Here is a 26,133-nt window from a genome sequence, read left to right as displayed (position 1 = left end):
GAAAAATCTACCCTGCTCATGGATTGGTAGAATAAATATTGTGAAAATCTCCATACTACCAAAAGTGATCTGCAGAATTAATGCAATCCCTATCAAAGTATCATTATCATTCTTTACAGATCTAGAAAAAATAATTCTATGCTTCGTATGGAACCAGAGAAGACCTCGTATAGCCAATGCAATCTTAAGTAAAAAGAACAAACTGTGAGGTATCAGCATACCAGACTTCAAGTTGTACTACAAGGCTACAGTAACTAAAACAGCATGGTACTGGCACAAAAATAGAGACATAAATCCTTGGAACAGGACTGAGAATCTGGAACTGAAACCACCCACATATGGTAATCTAATCTTTGACAAAGCAGACAAAAATATACACTGGAGAAAAGAATCCCTTTTCAATAAATGGTGCTGGTAAAACTGGATAGCTACATGCAGAAGATTGAAACTGGATCCCCACCTCTCACCTCTCACAAAAATCAATTCAACATGGGTAACAGACTTAAACCTAAGGAATGAAACCTTAAGAATTCTCGAAGAAGATGTTGGGAAGACCCTTTCAGACATAGGCCTAGGCAAAGAATTTTTGATGAAGACCCCCAAAGCAGTAACCGCAGTAACAAAAATAAATAAATGGGATCTGATCAAATTAAAAACCTTTGTACAAGCCAAAGAAACAGTCCAGAGAATAAACAGACCACCTACAGAATGGGAAAAAATTTTTGCATACTACAAATCAGATAAAGGACTGATAACAAGAATCTATTTAGAACTCAGGAAAATCAGCAAGAAAAAATCAAGCAACCCTATCAAAAAGTGGGCAAAGAACATGAATAGAAATTTTTCAAAAGAAGATATAAAAATGGCTAACAAACATATGAAAAAGTGTTCAACATCTCTAATCATCAGGGAAATGCAAATCAAAACCACAATGAGATATCACTTAACCCCAGTGAGAATGGCCTTTATCAAAAAAACCCAAAACAACACATGTTGGCATGGGTGTGGAGAGACAGGAACACTCATACACTGCTGGTGGGACTGCAAACTAGTGCAACCCCTGTGGAAAGCATTATGGAGGTATCTTAAACAGTTTCAAGTAGACCTGCCATTTGACCCAGCAATCCCATTACTGGGCATATACCCAAAGGAAAAAAGGTCATTCTGTAACAAAGACACATGTACCCGAATGTTTATAGCAGCACAATTCACAATAGCAAAGATGTGGAAACAACCCAAATGCCCATCAATACATGATTGGATTAGTAAACTGTGGTATATGTATACCATGGAATATTACTCAGCTATAAGGAATGATGAAGATACGACATCTCTATGGTTCTCCTGGAGAGAGTTGGAACCCATTATACTAAGTGAAGTATCCCAAGAATGGAAAAACAAGCATCACATGTACTCACCAGAAAATTGGTTTCCCTGATCATCACCTAAATACAAATCTGGGAATGACACCAATTGGACATCAGACTGAGGTGGGGGGTGGGGGAGGGGATGGGGGTATGCCTACACAATGAGTGCATTGCGCACCGTTTGGGGAGTGGTAACACTTGAAGGTGCTGACTCGGGAAAGGGGGGATGGGGAAAAAAATATGAAACTATTGTTTTTAACTTGCATTGTTCACTTAATAATTTATCATGAATATTTCCCATATTATTTCATATCATTGTACAAGAAATAATGTATACATTATGAAGACATACTGTATCTAACAAGATATACTGTTAGACTCTTTGATTCTGTAAAATTAAATTGAAAAAAAAATAAAAAAAATAAAAAAAAAACCTTTGTACAGCCAAGGAAACTATCATTAGACCACATTTTATTAATCCACTCATGGATTGATGGGCACTTAGGTTGATTATACATCTTTGCAATTGTGAATTGTACTGCATTAAACATTCAAGTACAGGTGTCTTTTTGATAAAATGATTTTGTTTTTTTTCCTTTGGGTGGATACCCAGTAGTGGGATTGTAGGATCGAATGGTATGTCTACTTTTAGTTCTTTGAGGAATCTCCATACATTATTCTATAGAGGCTGTACTAATTTGCAGTCTCATCAACAGTGTATAAGTGTTCCTTTCTCTCTGCCTCTATACCAACATCTGTTGTTTCTGGACTTTTTAATAAAAGTCATGCTAACTGTGATAAGGTGATATAATATTTTGGTTTTAATTTGCATTTCCCTAATGATTAGTGACATGAGGCCTTTTTTCATGTATTTATTGGCCATTTATCTATATTCTTTTGAAAAACTCGTGTTCTTGTCTTTTGACAACTTTTTCATGGGGTTGTTTGTTTTTTTCTTGCAGGTTTGCTTGAGTTCTTTGTAGATTCTGGATATAAGCCCTTTATTGGATGTATGCCTTGGGGATGTTTTCTATCATTCTGCAGGTTGTCTATTTGCTCTCTTATTTCCGTAGCTCTGTAGGGCTTTGTGTTTTAATTGAATCCCATTTATTTGTTTTTCCATTTGTTTGTGTCATCTGCGATTTTTTTTCCTCAGTGTTTTGTAGTTCTGTTTGTAGAGATTTTCACCTCCTTCGTTAAGCATATTTCTAGGTATTTTATTTTCTTCGTGGCTGTTCTGAATGATTTTGAATCTTTGATTTGACTCTCAGCTTGAATGTTATTAATGTATAGAAATACTACTGGTTTGTGTACATTTGTTGTGCATTTATCAATTCCAGGAGACTCTTGGTGGAATATTTGGAGTTTTCTAGATATAAGATCATATTTTTAGTTACGAGTGATAGTTTGACCCCTTCTTTTTTGTTTGGATACCCTTAATACTCTTCTTTTGTCCAATTGCTCTGGCTAGGGCTTCCAGCACTATATTGAATAGAAGTGGAGACAGTGCACATCCTTGTCCTGCTCCAGGTTGTAGTGGGAATGCTTTCAACTTTTCCCCATTCAGCATGATGTTGGCTATGGGTTTTTCATACATGGCTTTTATAATTTTGAGATATGTTCTGTCTGTGCCTAGTTTGTTGAGTGTTTTTATCATGAAAGGATACTGAATTTTGTCAAATACTTTTTCTACATCTATTGAGATAATCACATGATTTTTGCTATGGTTTTTTTTTGTGTTGAATTACATTTATTAATTTACATATGTTGAATCATCCTTGCATCTGTGGGATGAAGCCCATTTGGTCATGGTGGGGTTTTTTATTTTATTTTTTGATGTGCTATTTGTTTTGCTAATATTTTACTGAGAATTTTTATATCTATATTCATAGGGGATATTGGTCTGTAGTTTTCTTTTCTTATTGTTGTGTCCTTTCCTGTCTTTAGTATCAAGGTGATACTTGCTTCATAGAATCAGTTAGGGAGAATTTCCTCCTTCTATATGTTTTACAATAATTTTTGTAGTATGGGTATCCGCTCTTTTTTGTAGGGCTGGAAGAATTTGGCTGTGAATCAATCTGGTTTGGGGCTTTTCTTGTTGGGATTATTTTATTACTACTTTGATCTCATTGTTCATTAGTGATCTGTTCAGGAGTTCTATTTGCTCCTGATTGAGTCTTGGAAGGTTATGTGTTTGCAGGAATTTGTCTATTTTCTTTATGTTTTCTAATTTATGTGCACAGAGATTTTCATGGTATTAATGGATGGTGTTTTGTAGTTCTGTGCTATCAGTTGTAATCTCCTCTTTCATTTCTGATTGAAATTATTTGGGTTTTTATTTTATATTCCTGATTAATCTAGCAGGAAGTCTGTCAACTTTGTTCACATTTTCAAAGAACCAACTTTTTGTTTTGTTGATCTTTTGTATTATTATGATTTTCTTGTTTTCCATTTCATTTAGTTCTGCTCTGACTGTAGTTATCTATTTTTTTTCTGCTGGCTTTGAGTTTGGTTTTCTCACCCTTTTCTAGTTCCTTGAGAAGTGATGTTAGGTTGTTAATTTGTAATCTTTCTGTCTTTTTGATGTAGGCATTTAAGGCTATGAATTTTCTCCTGAAGAATGCTTTTGCTGAGTCTGCTAGATTTTGATAGATTGTGTACCCTTTTTCATTTAGTTCAAAGAATCCTTTGATTTCCATCTTAATCTCATTCTTGACCCAATAATCATTTCACAGCAGGTTGTTTAATTTCCATGACTTTGTGTATGTTTGAATTTTTCCCTTGTCATTGATTTCTAGTTTTATTCCACTGTGGTCTGAGAAGATACATGGTATGATTTTGATTTTGGGATTACATTGATTGCTTTGAGACTTTGGCCATTTTAACAGTCTTAAGTCTTTTGATCCCTGAACATGATGTCTTTTCATTTGTTTATATTTTCTCTAATTTATTTTGTCAATTTTGTTTGTTTTATTTTTATTTCTATTTTTCAATTTCAGAATATTATGGGTATGCAAATGCTTTGGTCACATAAATTGTATTTACACCACCCAAGTTAAAGCTACAAGATTGCCCATACCCCAGACAGTGTGAACCACACCCATTAGGTGTGAATTTACCCATCCCCTTCTACTCCTTACCACATCCTGATCCCTGATGAATGTTACGCCCATATGTGAATATGAGTGTTGCTTGATTAGTTCCAATTTAATGGTTGGTACATGTAGTGTATGTATTTCCATTCTTGTGATACTGCACTTAGAAGAATGGGCTCCAGCTTCATCCAGGATAATATAAGAGGTATTTGTTCCCCATATTTTATGGCTGAGTAGTAATCCATGGTGTACCTATACCACATTTTATTAATCCACTCATGTATTGATGGGTACTTGGGTTATCTCCAAGTTTGCAATTGTGAATTGTACTGCTATAAACGTTAGAGTGCAGATGTCTTTTTAAATTTTTTTTATTTAAGGAAATTATGGAGTTACAAACATTTTGGTTACATGTTATGTCTTTGCCACATTCCAACCATGATTTGAGACATGCCCTATCCCCACCTACAATGCTCACCGAATGTCTTTTTTTCCTTTGGGTAAATACCCAGTAGTGGGATTGCTGGATCAAATGGTAGCTCTACTTTTAGTTCTTTAAAATCTCCATACTGCTTTCCTTGCAGGTTGTACTAGTTTGTATTCCATCAGCAGTGTATGAGTGTTCCTATCTCTCCACATCTGTGGCAGCATTTGTTGTTTTGGGACTTTTTGATAAAAGCTATTCCCATTGGAGTTAAGTGATATCTCATTGCGGTTTTGATTTGCATTTTCCTGATGATTAGAGATGTTAAGCATTATTTCATAGGTTCTTGGCCACTAGTCTATCTTCTCTTAAAATGTTTCTGTTCATGTTTTTTGCCTAATTTTTAATGTTTTCTTTACTTTTTTTTTTTTTTTGCTGAGTACTTTATAGATTCTAGTTATTAACCCTTTGTCAGATGTAGAGCATGCAAATATTTTCTCCCATTCTGTACGTTGTCGATTCATTCTAATGATTGTTCCTTGCCTGTGCTGAAGCTTTTTAATTTGATGAGGTCCCATTTATTTTATTTTTGTTGTTACCATGATTGGTTTTTGAAGTCTTCTTCATATATTCTTTGCCTAGGCCAATGTCCATATGAGTTTTTCCAACAATTTCTTCTAGAATTCTTATAGTTTCATATGTTAGGTTTAAGTCTGTTATCCATAGTGAGTTGATTTTTATGAGAGGTTTGAGGTGTGGATTTTGTTTCAGGATCACGATCTCCCAGAAGAGGTCAAACACTTTGTTAATAATATTTTGTCAATCTTTTGTAGTTTTCAGTATGTAAGTCTTACATTTTGTTTGTTAAGTTTATTTTTTTTTTTAATTTCAGCATACTATGGGAGTACAAAAATTTAGGTTATGTATATTGCCCATGCCTCCCACCCCCTGGAGTCAGAGCTTCAAGTGTGTCCATTCCCCAGACAGTGCGCATCGCACTCATTATGCAGCTATACATCCATCCCCTCCCACCCAACCCACATCTGCCCGACACCCAATTAGTGTTATTCCCAAATGTGCACTTAGGTGATGATCAGTGAAACCAGTTTGATGGTGAGTACATGTGGTGCTTATTTTTCCATTCTTGGGATACTTCACTTAGTAGAATGGGTTCCAACTCTATCCAGGAGAACATAAGAGATTCTATATCACCGTTATTTCTTATAGCTGAGTAATACTCCATGGTATATATACACCACATTTTACTAATCCACTCATGTATTGATGGGCATTAGGGTTGTTTCCACATCTTTGGGATTGTGAATTGTGCTGCTGTAAACATTTGAGTGCATATGCCTTTTTTATAGAATGACTTTTATTCTTTTGGGTAGATGCCCAATAATGGGATTGCTGGATCAAATGATAGGTCTCCTTGTATCTGTTTAAGATATCTCTATATTGCTTTCCACAGGGGTTGCAGTAGTTTACAGTCCCACCAGCACTGTATGAGTGTTCCTGTCTCTCTGCATCCACGCCAACATTTATTGTTTTGGGACTTTTTGATAAAGGCCATTCTCACTGGAGTTAAATGATATCTCATTGTGGTTTTGATTTGCATTTCCCTGATGATTAGAGATGTTGAGCATTTTTTCATATGTTTTTTGGCCATTCTGCCATCTTCTTTTGAAAAATTTCTATTCATGTCGTTTGCCCACTTTTTGATAGGGTTGTTTGATTTTTTTCTTGCTGATTTTCCCGAGTTCTAAATAGATTCTAGTTATCAGTCCTTTATCAGATGTGTAGCATGTGAAAATATTTTCCCATTCTGTAGGTTGTCTGTTTGCTCTCATGATGTTTTCTTTGGCTGTGCAGAAGCTTTTTAATTTAATCAGGTCCCATTTATTTATTTTTGTTGTTGCTGTGATTGCCTTTGGGGTCTTCTTCATAAATTCTTTGCCTAGGCCAATGCTATAAGGTCTTTCCCACATTTTATTCTAGAATTCTAATAGTTTCACACCTAAGGTTTAAGTCTTTTATCCACCGTGATTTGATTTTTGTGAGAGGTGAAAGGTGTGGGTCCTGTTTCAGTCTTCTACATGTGGCTATACAGTTTTCCCAGCACCATTTATTGAATAAAGATTCTTTTCCCCAGAGTATGTTTTTGTCCACTTTGTCAAAGATTAGATGGCCATATGAGGATGATTTTATATCTTGATTTTCTGTTTTGTTCCAATGGTCTGTGTCCCTGCACTTGTGCCAATGTCATGCAGTTTTAATAACCACAGCCTTGTAGTATAGTTTGAAGTCTGATAAATTAATACTTCCCATTTTGTTCTTTTTTTTTCCCATTTTGTTCTTATTGCTTAAAATTCCTTTTGCTTAATGGGGTCTTCTCTTTTTCCATACAAAGCATAAAATTATTTTTTCTATATTTGTGAAAAATGATGTTAAGTTTATTTCTAAGTATTTTTTGTCTGTGATGCTATTGTAAATGGGCTTGTTTTCCTTACTTCCTTTCAAATAGTTCATTGTCCATATATAGAATACACAACTAATATTTTATATTGATTTTATATTCTGAAATGTTACTTGTTTTTTATGTCTAACAGGATGTTTTGGAGGATCTTTAGGATTTTTTTTATATATGGTATCATGTCACCTGCAAACCATGCCCATTTTACATCTTCCTTTTCAATTTGAATATCTTTCATTCATTTTTCTTTCATCATTGCTCAGACTAAAATTTCTGGTACTATGTCGAATAGAAGTGGTAAAAGTCTGAATCCTTGCTCCATTTCTGATCTTAGTGTAAAAGCTTTTAGTTCTTCACCATTGAATATGATGTTAACTGTGGGCTCTTAATATGCAGCCATTAATATGTTGAATGAATTTCTTTCCATTATTAGCTTGTACAGAGTTTTTACCATAAAAAAGTATTGCATTTCATTAGATCATTTTCCTGCATCTATTGAGATGAACATGTGGTTTTCACTTTAATTTTGTTAATGTTGTTCATCACATTAATTGTTTTGCATATGTTGAACCATCTTTACATGTCAGGATTAAACCCCACTTATTTATGTTGTGTGATACTTTTAATAATCGGTTGAATTCAGTTTGCTAATATTTTGTTGAGGATATTTGTATCTATGTTTATCAGGGTAATTGCCCTGTAGTTTTCTTTTCTTGTTGTGTATTTGCTTGGATTTGGTGTCATGGTGAGATCTGACCTCATAAAATGAATTTGGAAGTGTTCCCTCCTCTTTTTAAAAATTTATTTATTTATTTATTTTATTTCAGGAAATTATGGTGGTAGAAACATTTTGGTTACATGTTATGACTTTGTCACATCCCAACCATGATTTGAGACATGCCCTTCCTCCCCCTACAACACTCACCATGTCCATTAGTTGTGAGTTTACCCACCTCTAACCTCCCTACCTCCAAAGAATATTACTACTGTGTGAGCATCTAAGTGTTGATGAGTCAGTGCCAGTTTGATGGCAAGTACATGTGGTGCCTATTCTTCCATTCTTGTGACACCTCACTTTGGAGGATGGGCTCAAGCTCTATCCAGGAAAATATAAGAGGTGCTAGATCACCATTGTTTCTTATAATTGAGTAGTATTCCATTATATACATATGCCATATTTTATTAATCCACTCATGGATTGATGGGCACTTGGGTTGTTTCCACATCCTTGCTATAGCGAATTGTGCCATCATAAACATTCAAGTGCAGATGTCTTTATCATAGAATGACTTTGGTTCATTTGGGTAGATGCCTAATAGTGATATTGCTGGACCAAATGGTAGTTCTACTTGTAGCTCTTTGAGGTATGAAATGGATAACCTAGAGAAATGTATAAATTTACAGAAACATACAACCTATCAAGACTGAATAATGAAGGAACAGAAACTCTGAACTGACATATAACTAATACATAGATTGAATCATTCAACAAAGAAAAACCCAGGATATGACTTCATTGGAGAATTATACCAAACATTTAAATAAGAAATAATGCTAACATTTCTCAAACTATTCCCAAACAGGACTTCTGTTTAATTTAAATGTTTGCATGGTTTTACAGTGGTTGACGCCTATTGTGCCGATTCCTGAATAATGTAGTTCTGAGTATTTCATGCAGGGAAGGTCTGGCCTTGACAAATTCCCTCAGTATTTGCTTATCTGGAAAAGTCTTTATTTCTCCTTCATACATGAAACTTAGTTTTGTGGTACACAAAATTCCAGGCTGGCAGTTGTTCTGTTTAATAATACTTAAAATGGGTTCCCAATCCCTTCTTGCTTGTAAGGTATCAATTGAAAAGTCTGCAGTTACCTGATGTATTTTCCTTTGTAAGTTACTTGATGTCTTCGACTTGCAGCTTGCAGGAGTTTCTCTTTTGTGTTGACTCTGGTCAGTTTGATAACTATGGTTCTTGATGATTCCCTCTTTGCAGTGAACCCCCCCCCCCATGTATTTGTTGAGTTTCTTGTACCTCTTTGCTTAAATCTCTAGCAAGACCAGGGTAATTTTCTTCTATTATTTCCTCAAATAAGTATTACAGCCCTTGGATGTTTTCTTCTTCACCCTCAGGAATGCCTATGATTATTATACTTGGCCATTCTACAGAATCCCTTGTTTCTTGTGGGGTTTGTTCCTTATGCTTAATTATCTGTTTTTATGGTTGACTGACTCTAGAGAAACACTCAAGTCTACACAATGTCATGGAAATTAAACAACTTGCTGCTGAACAATTATTGAGTCAATAATGAAATTAAGATAAAAATCAGACTATTCCTTCAACTGAACAATGATGGGGAAACAAGCTATCAAAATATATGGGATTCAGCAAAAACAGTCCTAAGGTGAAAAATCATAGCCTTAAATGCCTACATCAAAAAGACATAAAGATCACAAAATAACAATCTAATGACATGTCTCAAGGAACTAGAAAAGAAAGAGCAAAACAAACCCTTAGACAGCAGAAGAAAAGAAATATCTAAGATCAGAGTAGAACTAAATGAAATGAAAAAAATCAATGCAAAGGCTCCATAAAACAAAAAGTTTGTTCTTTGAAAAGATTAATAGACCTTTTGCTAGATTAGCCAGTAATAGAAAAGAAAGGACCCAAATAAGCTGTATCAGTAAAGAAAAAGAAGATATTAAAACTGATACCACAGAAATAGAAAATATCATCTATTTGAATACTATAAAAATCTCTATGCACATAAACTCAAAACATAGAGGAAATGGGCAAATTCCTGGAAACCCAAAACTGCCCAATTTTCAATCAGCAAGAAATAGAATTCCCAAACAGACCAATAATGAGCAATATGATTGAAGAAGAAAAAAAAAAAAAAAAAAAGGAAAAGAAAGACAAAAAAATAAAGAAATCTACCAAAGGAGGGGGAGGGGAATCCCCAGAACCGATGGATTCACAGCCCAATTTTGCCAGACCTACACAGAAGAGCTGGTACCCATAGTGCAGAAATTATTCCACAACATCAAGAAGGAGGGAATCCTCCACAACTGATTACATGAAGCCAGCATCACCTTGATATCAAAGCTAGAAAAGGATACAACAACAACAAAAAGGAAAACTACAGAACAATATAGCTGATGAATATATATGAAAAAAATCCTCAATAAAATACTACCAAACCAAATTCAACAGCACAATGAAAGAATAATCCCCCAGGACCGAGTGAGATTGAACCTAGGGATACAAGGATGGTTCAATATATGGAACTCAATAAATGTGATTCACCACAGAAACAGAAGCAAAAAAAAAAAGATCATATGATCACCTCATTAGAAGCAGGAAATGCATTTAACAAAATTCAGCACCCTTTCATGATTAAAACCCTCAAAAACTAGGCATAGAAGAAACATATTTCAAAATTATAAAAGACATATATGACAAATCTACATCAAACATCATAGTATTAATAAATGTGGAAAAGTTGAAATCATTCCCACTAAGAACTGGAACTAGATAAGTATGCCCATTGTCACCACTTCTATCAAGTGCTGAAAGTTCTAGCAAGATAAATCAGGCAAGACAAAGAAATAAAGTGTGTCCAAATCAGAAAAGCAGAGGTCAAACTCTCATTTTTTGCTAACAATATAATTTTACATCTAGAAAATGCCAAAGACTTCATAAGAGACTCCCAGAATTGACAAATAAATTCAGCAAATCTCAGGTTACAAAATCAATGTACACAAATCAGTAGCATTCCTACACACCAATAAAAGTCAAACTGAGAGTTAAATTAGTGACTCAATACCATTCGTAATAGACACAAAGAAAATAAAATACCTAGGTATATACTTAATGAAGGAGGTGAGAATTTCTACAAAGAGAACTAGTAAACTTTGAGGAAAGAAATTTCAGATGTCACACACAAATGGAAAAACATACTATGCTCCTGGATAGGTAGAATAAAAATTATTAAAATGTCCATACTACCCAGTGATTTGCAGATTCAATGTAATCTCCATCAAAATACCAACATCATATCTCACAGATCTAAAAAAAATAAATAAATAAATCTGTGCTTCATTTGGAACCATAAAAGAGCCTGAATAGCTAAAGCAATCTTAACGAAAAAGAACAAATTTGGAGGCATCACATTACCAGACATCAATCTATACTACAGCTTATGTAACCACAACAGCATGGTATTGGCATAAAAATAGAGACACAGACCAGTGGAACAGAACATAAAACTCAGATAAAAATCTTCTATATATAGCCAACTAATCTTTGACAAAGCAGAAAACAATATACACTGGGGAAAAGAAGACCTATTCAATAAATGGTGCTGGAAGAATCATATAGCCACATGAAGAAGAATAAAACAGAATCCATATCTCTCACCACTCATAAAAATTAATTCAAGATGGATAATATAATTCAATGTAAGGCATGATACAATAAGAATGCTAGAAGTAAATGTTGGAAAAATTCTTTTAGATATCAGCCTAGGCAAAGAATTTATGAAAACGCTCCAATGGCAATTATAACAACAAAAAGAAATAAAGGGGACTTGATTAAATTATAAAGCTTCTGCACAGCTAATGGAATAATAAATGGACCAAATATCCTACAGGATGGGAGAAAATATTTGCAATCTATACATCTAATAAAGTGCTAATAACCAAAATCTAAGAGAACTCAAGCAAACCAGCAAGAATAAAACAAACAACCCCATTAAAAAGTGAGCAAGAGACATGAACAAAAGAAAATAGATAAATGGCCAATAAACATATGAATAAATGATCAATGTCACTCTACTCATCAGGGAAATGCAAATTAAATCCACAAAAAGATATCACCTTACCCCAGTTTGAATGTCTTTTATTAAATAGTCCAAAACAATAGATGCTGGTATGGATGCAGAGAGAAAGGAACACTTACAAACTTTTGTGGAACTGCAAATTAGTACAACCTCTATAAAACACAGTATCAAGATTCCTCAAGGAACTAACAGTAGATATACTATTTGATCCAGCAATCCACTATTGGGTATTTAACCCCCTCTCCTGAAAAAAAGTAATTTTATCAAAAAGACACCCGCACTCAAATGTTTATTGAATCACAAATCACAATTGCAAAGATGTGGAATCAACCCAAGTCTCCATCAATTCATGAATGGATTAACAAAATTTGGTATATGTATACTATGGAATACTACTCCGCCATGAAGAAAAATGAAGTAAGTCCTTTTTCAACAATTTGGATAGGATTGGAGACCATTATCCTAAGTGAATTATACCAAGAATGGAAAAACAAGCACCACTTGTACTTGCTATTAAATTGGAGCCAACCAATTAGCCCACATGTGCACAGAGAGAAGTAAAATTCAGTGGAAATCAAGCAGGGGGAAGCGGGGAGGAGGAAATGGGAGAAAACCTACCTAAGTGGTACAATGAACAATATGTGTGTGATGGGCACAGTTATAACCCTGATTCAAGCATAACAAAATCAATCCATGTAACTAAGAACATTTGTACCTCTGTAATATTTTTAGATAATTAAAAAAATGAAAAACAAAAAGAAATGGGCAAAAGATATGAACAGACATTTTTCAAAAGAAGAGAAACAAATGAACAACAAATATATGAAAAAATGTTCAATATCAATAATCACTTGGGAAATGGAAATTAAAACTACAATGACATACTACCTTATCCCAGTCAGAATGGCTACTATGAAAAAGTAAAAAACCAATATATGCTGGCACAGATGCATTGAAACACAAATGCTTATACACTAATATTGGTAATGTCAATTAGTACAACCTCTATGGAAAACGGTATGGAGATTTCTCAACGAACTAAAAGTAGATCTGCCATTCAATCTAGCAACACTTCTACTGGAGATCTACCCAAAGGAAAATAAGTAATCTTATAAAAAAGACACTTGCACCTGAATGCTTATGACAGTACAATTCATAATCACAATGACATGGAACCAATTTACTTGCCCACCAATGGGTAAGTGAATAAATAAAATGATATATACTTATATATCATGTAAACACACACACACACACACACACACACACCATGGAATACCACTCAGCTATCAAAAGAATAAAATACTGTTTTTTTTTTTTTTTTTTGCATCAACTTGGATGGTACAGGCCATTATTCTGAGTGAAATAACCCAGGAACAAAAACCCAAATACTTCAAGTTGTCACTTTTAATTAGAATATGTATCATCATCTACAGAGTGATTTAATGGACATTGGAGCCTCAGGAGGAGGAGGAGAGGGGGTAGAGGATGATAAATTACTTATTAGGTATGATGTGCACTATTCAGGTGACTGGTATATTAAAAGCCCAGACTTCTCCACTATGCAATTCAGCCATGTAACAAAAAAACACTTGTACCCCCTAAATCTATTGAATTTAAAAAAAAATTAATAAAAAAGAAGGTGTACAGGGCTAGACAAAAATGGTGATGAGTTGAACTAGCTGTTCTGGAGACAAAACAGAGAGCTTAGTAGTGATTTATTATAAAATATTTTATTGGGAAGTATTGGAAGTAGAGTTAAGATGAGCAGCCATGAATTTATAGTGATGGCTATGTGCACAGTTGTGATTTTCTACAACAGTACTCATAAACATGGAGGTAAGCTGGAGAAAGTAAACAAATGAACTGATTGAGAGTTTTGGGCATTGTTTGTAAAGGCAATACAAGAAAGATGAAACATGGAAAGAGGCATATTAATGGGAAATGTGATATATTCTGAATTTCAAAGTAACTGAAAATTGAAATGGGCTAATATTAATATATTGAAAGAAAATACAGAGGTCAAGAAGCTAAATTTGCTAATGAGGTAAGAAAGTAAGTGAGCTGCCCAGAATATGAGGTTTGTAATATAGTTTAAGTTTTCAGACATTTAGTAGTTCGGGGCATAAATAAGTGACTGAGATATGAAAGTTGTTGGGATTGAGGTGAAGACACTAAGAAGTTAGCACGGTGGATGAATCATTCATATGGACTTTGAAGTTATCAATGATGATTTCAGTATTTGGGACAGAAAGAAAGACTGATCTATGTGCCAAAAATCTTCAAAAGTGGCTCAAAAACCAGTAGATAACAAGGAAGGGCAGAAGATGATAGTAGGTCATAGAGCTGGATGGTACAGGTCTCAAAGGTGAAGGAAAATTCAACTACAGGTGGAGGTGTATTCATATTATTTTTTATGTTTATATTACAAATAAGGCTTATTATGTCATATATAAGTAGATATAGATATAGATATCAGTGTAAAATATACATATACTTCTAAGAAATAAAATTTAATACCTGGCAAAATTAACGACATGAAAAGAAATACAGACAGTCCCCGACTTATAACGGTTCAACTTAAGATTTTTTTGACTTTACAATGGGTTGAAAGTCATATGCATTCAGTAGAAGCCATACTTCAAATTTTGAAAATTGATCTTTCCTCAGGCTATGAAATATAATATAATACTCTTGTGGGATTCTGGGCAGCAGCAGAGAGCTGCAGCTGCCAGCCAGCCATGCTAATATAAGTGATCTGAGCACATTAAGATAGGCTAGGCTATAATATGATATTCCATAGGTTAGGTGTATTAAATGCATTTTCAACTTACAATATTTTCAACTCTTTTTTTTTTTTTTTTTTTGAGACAGAGTCTCACTCTGTTGCCCGGGCTAGAGTGAGTGCCGTGGCTTCAGCCTAGCTCACAGCAACCTCAAACTCCTGGGCTCAAGCGATCCTCCTGCCTCAGCCTCCCGAGTAGCTGGGACTACAGGCATGCGCCACCATGCCCGGCTAATTTTTTGTATATATATATTTTAGTTGTCCATATAATTTCTTTCTATTTTTAGTAGAGATGGGGTCTCACTCTTGCTCAGGCTGGTCTCGAACTCCTGACCTCGAGCGATCCACCCACCTCGACCTCCCAGAGTGCTAGGCTTACAGGCGTGAGCCACCACGCCCGGCCAATATTTTCAACTCTTAATGGGTTTATTGGGACACAACCCATTGTAAGTTGAGGAGCATCTTTACTAAATTTAAAAACATATGTGGTGCTCTCAGTTATCACCTAGTTTCAGGTTAATACTGGATAAAATATGATTCTAGTTTATGAAGTGGGAATTAATTCCATTAGTTTATTAAGTAGGAAATGTCCGATATCCTTAAGTACTAAGTTTGACAGTTGATATTTCTGACATTTCACTTTGACGTTTTTTTAAATTTTTTTTCTTTCAGCATACTATGGGGGTACAGATGTTTAGGTTACATATATTGCCCTTGCCCACCCTGAGTCAGAGCTTACAAACATATGAAAAAATGCTCAACATCTCTAATGATCAGGGAAATGCAAATCAAAACTACAATGAGATATCACTTATCTCCAGTGAGAATGGCCTTTATCAAAAAGTCCCAAAACAATAAATGTTGGCATGGATCAGAGAGATAGGAACACTTTTACACTGCTGGTGGGACTGCAAACTAGTGCAACCTCTGTGGAAAGCAATGTGGAGATACCTCAAAGAGATACAAGTAGAACTACCATTTGATCCAGCAATTTCATTACTGGGCATCTACCCAAAAGAACAAAAGACATTCTATAAAAAAGACATCTGCACGCGAATGTTTATAGCAGCACGATTCACAATTGCAAAGATGTGGAAACAACCCAAGTGCCCATCAACATATAAGTGGATTAGTAAAATGTGGTATGTGTATACCATGGAGTTCTACTCAGGCACAGAAAACAATGGTGATATAGAACCTCTTGTATTTTCCTGGATAGAGCTGGAACCCATTCTACTAAGTGAATTATTCCAAGAATGGAAAAATAAGCACCACATGTACTTACCATCAAATTGGTATTAAATGATCAACACTGAAGTGTACATATAGTAATGACACTTCTTGTTTTATGTTTATTATGAGGGTACATCCTCAGTCTTTCAAATGTATGTTTTGGCTTGTGATTATCTTTCAAAATCTCTTTAGAGCAATTTTTGGGAAACCATGGGTAAGTCAAAAATTTGTGTTTTTTTAGAATATAAGTTCCATCATGGAACCAATGCAGCACAGACAGCTCAGTATATCAATGAAGTCATTGGGAATGATGTGGTTAATTAATGCACGGTACGTTGCTGGTTTAAGAAGTTCTATTCTGATAATTTTAATCTTGAAAATGAGTCACATGGAGCGACCTGAGATTAAGGTGGATAATGATGAGCTGAAAGTTGTAGTGAAAGCAAATCCATTTCAACCTACGTGTTAATTAGCAGCAAGGTTTGACATCACTATTCCAACCACATTAGACCATTTGAAATAAATCAGCAAGGTAGAGAAGCTGGATAGATGGGTTCCACATGAATTAAACAAGCTTAAGTAAGAAGAGAAATCACCTCAAAGTTTGCCTTTCTTTGCTGTCACGACATAAAGGTGAAACATTTCCACACTGTATTGCAGATGTGATGAAAAATGGATTCTTTTTTACAATTGCAATCATTTGGCCCAATGGTTGGGTAAAGATGAAGTGCTGAAACACAGTCCAAAACTGAATATTCATCAAAAAAAAGGCCTTGTCATCTGTTTGGTGGTCCAGTGCTGGTATTAACCTCTACAGCTTCATGAAACCTGATCGATTGATTACAGAGAATGTCTTCTGCAACAAATTGGATGAAATGATGAGGATGCCTGTGATTAAGCAGCTGAGATTGGTCAATAGAGACAGGCCAATCTCCTTGCAAGACAATGCTCAACCACATGTCCCATAAACAATGCTGCTCAAACTACAGAAAATGGACTTGGAAACTCTCTGCCATCCACCATATTTACCAGACCTTGCATGAATTGATGACCCCTTCTTCCAGTCTCTGGACCACTTTTTACAAGGAAAAATATTCAATTCTCAACAGGCTTGGAAAACGCCTTCAGAATTTCATCACCACTCGCTCTCCAGGCTTCTTCGCTGCTGACATAAACAAGCTACCATTAAGATGGAGAAACTATGGTGGGGGGTGGGGGGAGGGGATGGGTGTATGCCTACATAATGAGTGCATTGTGCACCGTTTGGGGAATGGTCACGCTTGAAGGTGCTGACTCGGGAAGGGGGGGTAGGGACGGGAGGGATATATACCTACATGATGGGTGTAACGCGCACTATCTGGGGAATGGACACATCTGGAGCTTTGACTTGGGGGGACAGGCGGTACATGGGCAACGTATGTAACCTGAAATTCTGTATCCCCCATAATAAGATGAAATAAAAAAAAAAAAAGAAAAGAAAATATCTGTACAAAAAAAATAAATAAATAAAAAACCATATGTTTCTACTGGCTATCATACTGGAGAATACAGATTTAGACCTTGTAAGATAATCCAAAAATATAATTCATTTTAACAGGTTAATCACCAAGCTATGATGTCCCTTCGAGATGACTGCATTTTAATAGGGTAGCATTGTGGGTACAATGCTTTAAAATAAGGGAATGGTTCTATAATTATGAAATGGTAGGCACACCAACAAATTGACACAACAGGAACTTTGAATGATAAGGTTTTACATTGGTAGCCAGAAATTTTCTTTACCTAGGCAGTGATATCATATGTTGCATGTAAAATTGACCTTGATAGTATAGATTGCCAGTTAGAATATTAGTTCATTGAAAAGTAAAAGTTCTTACCTCCATAGTGTATAAAACCAACATATTTTCATTACCATTGTCTTCACAAGCTAGAACTCTATTACTGGTCATTACTCTTATATTGTTAAAAACTGCATGTGCTCTGAGATCTCCAGTTTGAGGGTGTTAGTGAATAATAATCATCAGAGAAAGGTGAATTTAGGGAGAAAGATCTCCAGTACTTCAATTCACTATTTAAAACAAGTCACTTTTTTGACATCTAAATGTTCTTCCCTTTCCCCATTCCCTTCACTACCACCCCGGAAATATTGAGTTTCTAAAATTGAATATTGCTGAGAAGAGTGATCCAAGATTCTTGTCCTTGTTATAGTCAGATATACTGAAGTATTAGAGTATCTGACATTGAAAATAATTGCTTCCAATACTTTTGGAATGATATCTTTGAAATTCAACTCATTTACTTACTATGGATTGCAGTTTTGTCTCCTGCTATTCTCCAATATGAATTTCCTGCAGTTCTACTGTTTAATTCTGTGTCTAATGAACATGCACTGTACATTTCTTGATTTTCTTCTTCCATTCTCCCTCTGAGCCTCAGTATCAATTTTTTTATTTTAAAATGAGGTGAATAGTGCTTACATTCCTAGGGTTTTATAAGTATTTCTATTTTGTATGGAAAAACAACCGATGCAACATCTGGAACATGATAAATACACAATAAATGTTTAAGTGGTAGCTTTTTTCTTTTCTTCCCTGTTTTCTTCCTTCCTATAAACCTCTATAATAATTTTTTACCATTTATATTATATTGTATTGTAAGGGATAGTTTTGTGTCTGTATATTTTATATAGCCTCACCTAGATTGTAATCTCCTTAAATACAAGGTAGGGTAGGCAAGGAAGCTTATATTTCTTTGTAGATATAACAATATGTGTTACACAGCAGGTGCTTAATAAGTAAAATTTTGTCAATATATTTGTAAGTATATGTAGAGATATGCTAGAACTACATAGAATAATCACACATGCTTAAATGTAACATGACTACGGACAAATGATTTAACATCCCTGAATTACCATCTCCTCATACATAAAATTGAGACAATAACCATAATATCTGCTTAGAAAGATTATTGTAGGATTAAGGAAAAACTAAGCAGGGGCAGAAATTACAAAAGTTCAAGTGTACACCACATTTATGTTTATATGTATTCAATTTGAAAGATATTTTGACAATCTAGAGACTATCCAGAAGAGAGTGACTAGGGAGATGAGGTATTTATAAAAGAGAAAACACTGGAGAAAAGATTATAACATCAATTTTTATCTGTATAAGAAATTGCTTGTGGAAGAAGAAACATTTAATTCTGTCTTACTCCTAAGGTGAAAACTAGAACTATTGGGAAAGTTATAACAATAAGGCCTTCAAATCACTTCAACTTGATTTTCCTATATTATGTACTAGAAGAAGCATAAAAAAAGAAAATTAAACACAAATATTCTAGTCCCGTCTTTGCAAGTATGCAGCTGCATGATCTGAGACAAGTCATTTTATCTTTCCCAGCCATAGTTTCAAATATTGAAATTGAATTGATTGTGCTTAACTAAAAGTTCTCAAAGGTTCAGAACTGAACATCCTAGGGTATTAATTTACACAAGAGAAATAATGTACCTTCCTATAAAAGTCAAACTTGAGATATTAATATTTTCTAAGAAATACATATGAGGCAATTAGATTTCCAAGAATTATTATGCTTTTGGACTAAATTGAGCTTGTATTAAAGTATAACTCTAGAAAAATGATAGCATTTTCTGATTTATTTTCCCCTCATAAATATTTAATGTATACCTTAATGGTTCATAGAAAGTTACCTACCCAGTGCTTTCATTCTTCAATAATGTATTAAATAATGACTGAGGCAAAGAACTGGAAAATATTGGAAGTATATGTAACTCTACTTTGTGAAAGTTGTATTCTTTAATAGAGTAGAGATCTTTGTACAACTCTTAGAACAAATTGATGGTGTTTTCTGATAAGAAACAAAGATGACATAAATAGAAAATTGCTTCTGAGAAGTTTAGCTATACAGAAGAAAAATGATTAAAATGAGTGTGGTTTATTGCAAGTCTGATATGTCAGATTTAAATTGCTACATGTTGGGAAAAGAAAAAAAGTAGTTTCAAATTTCATTCCTTTCTTAATGGACATGGGTGTAGTTCCTAGAATGTCAATAGCCCAAAGCTACCAAACTATTGAACAAAGTATTAAAATTTGATGATATAGTTTTTTAGCAGTAGTTTTACTATGACAACCTATCATTCAAGAAAAATATAAAAACAAGCTTGTAAAAAGTGTTAAATTGTTGAGTCTAATTTTCAGATTGTATCAGAGGTCAGAGTAATTCATGGCACCCTTATCATTCAGGAAAACCACCTTCAGGATAAAACACAAATAGAAGAATATCATTTAAAAAATGTGGTAATGTATAATTTTCTACTTGCAAATTTTCTTACCTCATGGTAGGTTTACCTTTATACACACTTATATGTATTCTTCTACCTTAGAAAATCTCTGTACGATACAATAAAGAGAAAATTATCCTTAAGAAATGATAATGTCCAAGGTCACACAGTTGAAGCAATAAATATTGAAGATCTACAATGGGTTAAGCATTGTGGAAGGTACAAAGTAATAGAAGATATGGTTCTTGCCTTTAAGGAATTTATAATTTGATTAGTGAAGAAGGTCTAAAATAATTATTAATAAAAGAAATGAATGATACAAGAAAATATGTATGTGATCAAGGACTTAAATTGTGTAATAAAGGCTAGATGCTATAGATGTTTTGAGAAGGAGCATTGAATTACTCAAGAAATGCTCCATGGAGGAGAAGGGTGTTGCTATGGTTTGAATGCCAATGTCCACTCAAAATTCATATGTTGGAACATAATATCTAATATGATAGTATTAAGAGGTAGGGTATTTGAGAAGTAATTGAGGCATAAGTGTTCCACTCTCATGAATGGGATTAATGCCCTTATAAAAAGAAGCTCAAGTGATCTCCCTTGCTGCTTCTACCATGTGAGGACACAGCTAGAAGGCATCATCCTTGAAGCAGAGAACAAGTCCTCACCAGACACTGAATCTGTTGCTAGCTTTGACCTTGGACTTCTCTGCCTCCAAAACTGTGAGAAATAAATTTTTGTTGTTTATAAATTATGTAGTCTAAGGTATTTTGTTATAGCAGCTGAATTGACTAAGATGGTGTTAAACTATGCTTTTAAAGATGGGTAGAAGAACTTGGACTGTTGAGAAGAAGAAGTATGACCAATCTAGGTAAAACAAATGACATTAGAAAGGACATTGAAAACAGAGATGAGTGAATTATTTTAAGGAAGGTGGTGACTCTGGCTTTTTCTTTTTCTAGACAGAGGCATTCTATGCCAAGACGTGGAGCTACATTATCTCAAAGAAGGCTTTTTCTTGCTATTCTTTAGTACTCTTGTGTACACATTGGATGATGGAATCATAAAATCTTACAGAAAGTGAAATTAGAATCTTTTTTTTTATTTCAGCTTATTATGGGGATACAAAAGTTCAGGTTATATATATTGCCCATGCCCCCCCATCGCCCTGAGTCAGAGCTTCAAGCATGTCCATTCCCCAGACAGTGTGCATTGCACTCATCATGTACGTAAAATTGGAATCTTGAAAGCAGGAAGGAAATAACCTTTGGAATCAACAAAGGCACTGTGCAAACCATGTAGTTGGCAACTTTGAAATAAGAGTTTGCATAAAAAAATAGAATTGTATCCCCCCACTCCATTGATTACCTCACTCCATTGAATACCACACTAGTTAAAACTCTAACATAATTCAAAAGGAAATGACCAAACTATCTGTGTAGAGATGGGTAATAATAGGTAATATTTATGGCATGCTTACTGTATGCTGAGTTCTATTCTTCTAAGTGCTACATATGGATGCTCTTATTTAATCCTCACAATCCTATGAAGTAGCTACTATTAAGTATGTTGTACAATACTAGAAACTGAGAGTGTTTTTTTCTTCAGTTACAGGAAGCTTTTCTTAGTTATAATTTGGGCTTATTTTAATATCATTTCTACCAACATCAGACTTAACACATTCACATGGGGCCAATAGGTAGAATGCAAAGGATTATTTTGTTCTTCCTTCTTCATCTATAAAAGATATAAACGTTGTAACTGAGCATACTGCTCACCAACAAACTCTCAATATTCCTTGGGGATAGTGTGAGCTTTAAAGTGATGATAGACATTATGTATAAAGTGCCTAAATATCACGGAGGGATATCAGACAACTTTTTCATTATTATGATTCTTTTTGTTCCTGTGAATAAAATTAATAAGAAATAGGCTATATATATATATATATATATATATATATATATATATTTAAGAGCTGAGGCACAGCTTTAATAATAAAAAATTATTTTGCCCACTCTTCTTGGGAGTCAGAACTATATAACCAAGTGTTCCCAGAAAATTCATTCGATTCATGGAGTTATTTTAAGATTGAACAATGCCTCCATGGGAATTGTGTGTATAATTTTAAAAACCAGTGAAGAATTTACTATGAAACAAAATATGACTTTTAGTAGATTATTTTCTTGTTGGAAGTCAACAGTCCCTTCTTTGAATATGTTTCAAAATTAAATTTTCACCAGAATAAGTCATTAGTTTAATAACATACAAATAAAGGAGGAACACACTATATTCAAAGATGCTATCTTTCCAAAAATACATTTATCTGGGTATTTCTACATAGTCAGATGCAAAACAAACTGCAAATATCCATTCAGATATATTTTCTACATGATATCAAATTGCTATAAATGTCCGATAACTGTTTACTTTTTATCCAGATGTTTGCTGTCACTTAGACAAATTAGGAATATTCTTTAAAAATGGAAAAATATATATATTTACTTATTTTTTATAAACATTATGTAACAAATATCAAAAAAGTGAGGGAAAAAACTCTGTGTTAGTCTGTGTCTAGTAGACTTGAAGTAGCAGGAACCTTCTATCCATAATTTCTTTTAACATATTCCTGAACATATCCAAATGAAGGCGAGAAATTACTAAGATCAAATAAGAATTAAATGAAAAGGACAACAAAGAAACTATAAGGGAAATTAATAAAACAAAAAGTTGGTTCTTTGAAAAGATAAACAAAATAGACACACCTCTGGCTAGACTAACCAAGAGCACAAAAGTAAAATCTCTAATAATCTCCATTAGGAACATGAAAGGAGAAATCACAACCAATGCTACAGAGATACAAGATATCATCTATGAATTCTACAAAAATATTTATGCACACAAACTGGAGAATGCGGAGGAAATCGACAAATTTTTAGAAACACATAGTCTTCCCAGGCTCAACCAGGAAGAAATAGAGGACCTGAACAGACCAATATCAAGAACTGAAATCGAAACAGCAATAAAAAACCTTCCCAAAAAGAAAAGCCCTGGTCCAGATGGGTTCACACCTGAATTTTACCATACATACAAAGGAGAACTGGTGCCCATCCTACATAAACTATTCTCCAATATTGAGAAGGATGGAATTCTACCCAACACGTTCTACCAAGCCAATATAACATTGATACCAAAACCAGGAAAGGATGCAACAAAAATAGAGAACTACAGACCAATTTCTCTCATTAATATAGATGCAAAAATTTTCAGTAAAATACTAGCAAATCGAATCCAAGTACTTATCAAAAAAATAATCCACCACGACCAAGTGGGCTTCATCCCAGAGATACAGGGGTGGTTTGACATATGTAAATCTATAAATGTAATTCACCACATAAATAGAAGCAAAAACAAAAACCATATGATACTCTCATTAGATGCAGAAAAGGCATTTGACAAAATTCAACACCCTTTTATGATAAAAACGCTTAACAAAATAGGCATAGATGGAACCTACCTAAAAATGATACAAGCCATATATGACAAACCCACAGCCAACATCATTCTGAGTGGGGAAAAATTGAAAGCACTCCCACTTAAAACTGGAACCAGACAGGGCAGCCCACTGTCCCCATTACTTTTCAACATAGTATTGGAAGTCCTTGCAAGAGCTATCAGGCAAGAGAGCAGAAACAAGGGAGTCCAAATAGGGAAGGAAGAGATCAAGCTCTCACTTTTTGCTGATGATATGATGTTATATCTGGAAAACCCCCAGGGTTCAACCATGAGACTCCTGGAATTGATTAACGAATATAGCAAAGTCTCAGGCTACAAAATTAATATACACAAATCAGAGGCATTTATATATGCCAATAACAGTCAATTGGAAAACCAAATTAAAGACTCAATACCCTTCAAAATAGCAACAAAGAAAATAAAATATCTAGGAATATACCTAACTAAAGAGGTAAAGGACCTCTATAAGGAAAACTATGAAACACTGAGAAAAGAAATAGCAGAACTTGCAAATAGATGGAAAAATATACCATGCTCGTGGATCGGAAGAATCAACATTGTTAAAATGTCCATACTACTCAAAGTGATCTACAGATTCAATGCAATCCCTATTAAATTACCAACATCATTCTTCACAGACATAGAGAAAATAATTATACACTTTGTATGGAATCAAAGAAGACCCCGTATAGCAAAAGCAATTTTAAGCAACAAAAACAAAATGGGAGGTATTAATTTGCCAGACCTCAAACTATACTACAAGGCCATGGTTCTTAAAACAGCCTGGTACTGGCACAAGTACAGGGAAACAGACCAGTGGAACACAACAGAAAATCCAAATATAGAACCAACCTCATATAGTCACCTAATTTTTGACAAAGCAGGAAAGAATATACTCTGGGGACAAGAATCCCTATTCAATAAATGGTGCTGGGAGAATTGGTTAGCCACTTGTAGAAGACTGAAACAGGACCCACAGCTTTCACCTCTCACAAAAATCAAATAACGGTGGATAACAGACTTAAATCTTAGGCATAATACAATCAGAATTCTAGAAGAAAATGTAGGAAAGACTCTTACAGACATTGGCCTAGGCAAAGAATTTATGAAGAAGACCCCTAAGGCAAGCACAGCAGCAACAAAAATAAATGAATGGGACATGATTAAATTAAAAAGCTTCTGCACAGCCAAAGAAACAGTCACGAGAATAAACAGACCACCTACAGAATGGGAAAAAATTTTTGCATACTACAAATCAGATAAAGGACTGATAACAAGAATCTATTTAGAACTCAGGAAAATCAGCAAGAAAAAATCAAACAACCCTATCAAAAAGTGGGCAAATGACATGAATAGAAATTTCTCAAAAGAAGATAGAAGAATGGCTAACAAACATATGAAAAAATGCCCAACATCCCTAATCATCAGAGAAATGCAAATCAAAACCACAATGAGATATCACTTAACCCCAGTGAGAATGGCCTTTATCAAAAAATCCCAAAACAACACATGTTGGCGTGGATGAGGAGAGACAGGAACACTCATACACTGCTGGTGAGACTGCAAACTAGTGCAACCCCTGTGGAAAGCATTATGGAGATATCTTAAACAGATTCAAGTAGACCTGCCATTTGATCCAGCAATCCCATTACTGGGCATATACCCAAAGGAAAAAAGGTCATTCTATAACAAAGACACATATACCCGAATGTTTATAGCAGCACAATTCACAATAGCAAAGATGTGGAAACAACCCAAATGCCCATCAATACATGATTGGATTACTAAGCTGTGGTATATGTATACCATGGAATATTACTCAGCTATAAGGAATGATGAAGATACGACATCTCTATGGTTCTCCTGGAGAGAGTTGGAACCCATTCTATTAAGTGAAGTATCCCAAGAATGGAAAAACAAGCATCACATGTACTCACCAGAAAATTGGTTTCCCTGATCATCACCTAAATACAAATCTGGGAACGACAACAATTGGATATCAGACTTAGGTGGGGGGTGGGGGAGGTGATGGGGTATGCCTACACAATGAGTGCATTGCGCACCGTTTGGGGAATGGTAATGCTTGAAGGTGCTGACTCGG

The sequence above is a fragment of the Eulemur rufifrons genome, chromosome 30 (assembly GCF_041146395.1).
Source record: "Eulemur rufifrons isolate Redbay chromosome 30, OSU_ERuf_1, whole genome shotgun sequence".
NCBI classification, from domain to species: Eukaryota; Metazoa; Chordata; class Mammalia; order Primates; family Lemuridae; genus Eulemur; species Eulemur rufifrons.
Note: the sequence above shows the minus strand (reverse complement) of the source record.